Below are 4,913 nucleotides of genomic sequence, written 5' to 3'. Positions count from 1 at the left end.
GCCCCAGGAATGCCTCCTGTCCCAGCAGTGCTCCCTGCCTCAGCGGTCCTCCCTGCCTCAGCTCTATGCTCTGTTCCGGGTGTGCTGTGCTCCAACCACAGCTCAGGAGCTCACTTTGCCCCTGGGCCTTTGCACATGTGAATTATCTGCCTGGAATGCCTCTTCTGCTTCAGCCAGTTGTCACCCCATTCTTAGGATCCAGAATGAGTCCCCACTTCCTTCAAGAGGCCTTTTGTATCTGCTCTGTGGCTGAGCCCGCCAGCTTTGCTTTCTAGGACACCACATCTTGTGTGTGAGCTTTAAGGGATTAGGAGGGGATGTAGAAGGAGACGAGGCAGTAGATGGGCCTATATCTTTCTGTTCCTCCGAAGCCCTGTGACCTTGGATCAGCTATCTAACTCCTCTGAGCCTCATTTTGCCCTCGTGTAGAAGGTGAGTCTAGTGAAGAACCCCGTCCCTAGCTAACTCACGGGCCCTGTGGAAGGCTGGGCACGTAATGAGGGACGGTGCCCATGTGACTCAGTGCACATGCACTATCCTCATTCTCGAGGGGCAGGAGCTGCCGTGGGCCCCAGTGAGCTTCCATCAAGAAGACAACCCCCTTGTTTGGATCTCCTGTTTTTCATAATCTCTCCTTTGGCCCTGGCCCTGTGCTGAGCACCTAGGAGGACTCAGCGTGTATAGGAACCCTGAGCTCATGGTCTTGGGGTCATCCCTAGAATCTGTCCCCCACAGCCTGCACCCTCTTCAAGGGACCACATCTTCTTGGCCTCCTCTCCTCGGTGCCCGGCATGGGGCTTGCATGGAGTAGGTGCTGTGTTTCTGACCTTAGAACTAAAAAGCAGATGTACTTGACTCCGGGGACGTGCTCCAAATCAGGACCAGCCCTTAGAGATCATCTCGCCACACGCCAGCATTGTGCAGATGGGAAACTGAGGCCCAGAGAGGGGAGGGACACTCTGAGCTCGGGTAGTGGTGCCTACTTTGGAAACAGATGGATCTGGGTCTGGATCAGTGCTTTAACTTGCTGGGAGGGGGGGCCCTGGGCAAGTTACAAGTCTCTCTGAGCTGCAGTTTTCCCATCTGGAAATGGAGCTAATAGTGAGGGAGACATGGGGGTAGAGTGGAAATGCGTCTCTGAAAGTGTGCGCAGGGTGCCTCATATGTGTTAGGTCTCCGGTAAGGAGCCCTACACGTTAAAGCAGATCTGGCAGTGGGGGTGGATAGAGCCAGGTCACCTGCTCCCCCCTCAGCTTACTTTCCACCCACTTTGATGAGGGGAAGCTGGCGGGTTTCCCTCTCTGCCCCAGCCCAGGCAGCCAATACCTGATTCCACCCCATGCACCTTATCTATGGAAAGAAGCTACTGGATCTTCCCAGGAGGTTCTAATCAATGCAGCGACAGGCGTGTCCTGCCAAGGTCTAGATCCGGTTTCCACACCTTCTCCATTACATTGGCACCAGAACCACCTCTCAAGTCCCTTCCAGCACAGAAACTCTGCTTCTTGAAGATCAGGTCACCTCCCCGCTCAGGACAACTGGGTCCCTTCTTCCCTCCTTCCCAGAGAGGCCCTCTTCCCTACATTCCAGGGACCACGACTGGACCAGCCAATCCTAGATGACAGTACCTTGCAGTGGATGCCGCCTTCCACGGGAGCGGCATTGTGATGGAGGAACAGACGCTGTGCAGACAGACCTGGGTTCGAACCCCAGCTCTGCCCCTCACCCACTGCAGACCCCATGGCCAGTCACTCTGCCTGTCCCTCAATGGAGACCAGAATCTCTTCTCTGTACTTTAGTAGAAAGTGCCCATTGAGCACCTTCTTTACTTGTGGCTGCTCCTGTTTGGCATGTGGTAGACCTCCTTCAAGCAAGCCCCATCCTCTGGCCCCCGTTTTCTCTGGCTGCCCCAGGGCCGACTCCCCCTGCCTTTCCCATCCTGTGGTAGAGACCGCCCAGGGTTGTGTGCTCCTCAGGGTGCCCTATCAACGCCCTCAATTCTCATGGCAACTGTGGGAGGGCGGTGTTATTACCATCATCCCCATTTTACAGACGCAAAACCTGTGGTGTGGAGAGGTTAAATCACTTGCCCACAGTCACACAATTAGTAGGAGGCAGAGCTGGGGTTCAAATCAAAGCACACCGTGGTTCCTACTTGCTCCCACTTTCCCGGCTTCCCATCATTCATCTCTCTCATTGCCTAGTTGTGTTCCCCTCCTTCCGTTGAGCTGTGGATCTGTCTACCCACCCAGGCCTCAGCTACCCACCCGCCTCCATGCATCCCTTGCTGACCACTACACTTCCACCAGATGTTTGTACTGACCACTGGCTACAGTGGTGGCCACAGTCCTGCTTTCCATGCACATCAGTCTGGTTGGGAAGACCGAGGGGTATTTCAGGTGATGACAACTCATTACAAGAAGTGTTCTGAAGGGCCTTGGGCTCTACAGGAGCACAGAGGAGGCACCTGACCCAAGCTGGGCATCCAGAGAAGGGGACCCTTGGCTTGAGTCCTGAGGCGAGGAGTGCAGAGACAGGAAAAGTGTCCCTGAGCAAGTGCAAAGTCCGGACACTTTAGATCTCCCCAAGGGTTTAAGTGGGGGAAATGATGCGGCCGTAGGGCATCGATGGGTCCCCGAGCATTCTGGCCACTGCATGGAAAAGATATTGAGGGTAAGAGGCAGAAGGAGATGAGAGCAGGCTGTTGTGGTGGCCTAGTACCTAATATATGAGCACTGGACCAAGATGGCGGCCAACGAGGAGGAGAGAAGTGGGTAGATTAGAGGCACGTTTAAGACATAGCCTCAATGGACATAAGTGAGGGACTGGGTGTGGGGGCAGGGGGTCACCTCTTTAGAGATGACCCTCACCTCTGCTGGGCCTTCCTCAGTGGCCATCCATTGGTTTTCATATCCCCAGACTCTTGCAGAGGCCACTAGTCCTGCCCGGAAGGACCCAACTCCAAAGGGCAAGCGAAAAATTTTAAGGCAACCGGGAGCCACTGCCGGCTCACAGGCGGGAGAGCAGCAGGGTCAGGTGCGGGTGTTAGGAACACTCTGGCTCCAGGGAAGGCTCAGGGGTGGGGAGGGAGGGATGTGGGGCTATGGGTGTTGGATCTCAACAGAGCCGTCCCTTCTTCAGAGCAGCCTCCTTGACCCACTCTCCTCACATGAAGCCAGGTCTTTCTCTTGGAACCTATTTGCCCTCTCTGGGCTTTCCCCCAATTTGCAGTTTTATATTTACATGCACGGTTACTTAATCGATGTATATATTTTTGCTCCCCAGCTTTAGCCTAGTTCTTGGCACATACTAGGTGCTCCATAAACGCTAAGCGAATAATGAACAAAAGATCTGTCGGAGTTGGATCAGCACCTTGGATCAGTGGATACAAGGCTAGAAGGAAGGGGCTGCCAGTTTATGGAGTCCGGAGGCCAAGCTTAGCTGTGTAGGTCAGGACCCCAACTTCTCAACACCAGCTGTGAGGAATATCCACAACAGGATTATTTTTAGGAATTCTAAAATACTAAATGGGCTGAAAAAGGCATCCCAGAGGGAAGCTGGCAGGGCTCAGGGGCTGCCCGATTTTTGGAATTACTCATCCGGCATCAGCTCTTCATCGGCACAGAGAATTGAGCCACCGTCCTGGCTGTTTTGTGCAGGGGGCCTGGATCTGAACCATGTACTAAATAAAGGCTGGAACAAAATGTACCACATTTTCAACCCGGAACGCATCTCTGAGTTGACAATAATACATTTGTTTTTTTAATTTTTTTTACATTTTTACCAAACTACAAAGGGTACGTGGTTTTCTCTTGAACACCCAGTAAAGCAGCTGAAAGTCAAAGCCAGATGTCCAGAGCTAGGCTTGCTGGGATGTCCAGTTCCCTGCGGCTGGCTTCGTGACCTCTAGTCGCTTCCTTCTAGGAACCTCCGTTTTCTTCACGGGAAAATAAGGTGCGTGCGCATCCTCACCCCCTTCAACTCACAAGCGTGATTAGGGGCTGTTGGATGTGAAAATGATTTGAATGGTATTGGCTAAACAGGAGGTGTGGCTTAATTAGCCGAACAGATGTACCTTTCAAAAGCTAGGAAATGGAAGCATCCACGTGTTCTTAGTGGGGCATGAGAAAACGTTCCTATTTCCATTCACTGAGAAACTGATGGCCTGGCTTGTCTTTTCGCACCTTGCCAAAGGGCTGGTTGCTTTTGTGTGGGTGCCCGCCCCTCCAATCAGCTGCGGCGGAGGGCTCACGTGACACGTAGTTTGCCATCTGTGCTATAGTCCTAGGGAGGAGCTATTATTCCCATTTTACAGGTGAGGAGTCTAAGGCACCGAGAGGTGACTTAACCAATGACAAAGCTACTCAAAGGCAGAAACGTGATTCGAACACTGAGCTTTAAACCATTCAACCCCGTCGTCCTGTTCATCTCTGTCTCTTCGGGGCTTAGCAGAGTGCCTGGCACGTAATAAGCATCCTGTATATTTGCCAAGTGAGACTTTTAGCAATAATAACATTGATTCTTATTATGAAATTAAGACAGTTGGTATCAGGGAAGGCTTTTGGCACAGATCTTGGGATGGAGTGGTGGCGAATAAATATTGGTTTAATTCATTCACGGATCATTCATTCTTCTTCCCTTGAGGGCTGGGGCCGTTGCTCCTGGCAAACGTAGGAGGAAGGAAAACTTCGCCTTTCCTCCGTTCGCCTAGGGTTCCGCAGACCGCCTGGACGTCACCGACCTGGTGCTTTCTCTCCCTCTTTCCCCTTTGCCCATCACCAGTATCTGCAAAACCTATCTGCGAGGGGAGATCACGGTGGAGGTAAAGCCCTCTCTGACCAGCCTCCCCGGGGCGGCCTCCCTCCTCTCCCAGGGGACCCTCCCCGCCCTTCCCAACCCTCGCCCCCCCCCCC

The 4,913-nt window shown here is 53.1% G+C and overlaps 2 long non-coding RNA genes across 2 annotated transcripts in view; both read left to right on the top strand.

Annotated features, from left to right (window-relative positions):
* Positions 1 to 1,828, top strand: part of LOC115305686 — a 2,282-nt gene extending 454 nt beyond the window's left edge. Inside the window, exons 2-3 of the long non-coding RNA XR_003914940.1 lie at positions 372 to 432; positions 1,591 to 1,828. This is a non-coding gene — a long non-coding RNA (uncharacterized LOC115305686). The remainder of the gene's footprint in view (positions 1 to 371; positions 433 to 1,590) is intronic.
* Positions 1,829 to 3,797: 1,969 nt separating this feature from the next.
* LOC115305675 overlaps positions 3,798 to 4,913 on the top strand; it is a 6,617-nt gene continuing 5,501 nt past the window's right edge. Inside the window, exons 1-2 of the long non-coding RNA XR_003914930.1 lie at positions 3,798 to 3,954; positions 4,645 to 4,822. This is a non-coding gene — a long non-coding RNA (uncharacterized LOC115305675). The remainder of the gene's footprint in view (positions 3,955 to 4,644; positions 4,823 to 4,913) is intronic.

This window comes from Suricata suricatta, chromosome 10, assembly GCF_006229205.1.
Source record: "Suricata suricatta isolate VVHF042 chromosome 10, meerkat_22Aug2017_6uvM2_HiC, whole genome shotgun sequence".
NCBI classification, from domain to species: Eukaryota; Metazoa; Chordata; class Mammalia; order Carnivora; family Herpestidae; genus Suricata; species Suricata suricatta.
This window is presented reverse-complemented; position numbering and strand designations above follow the sequence as displayed.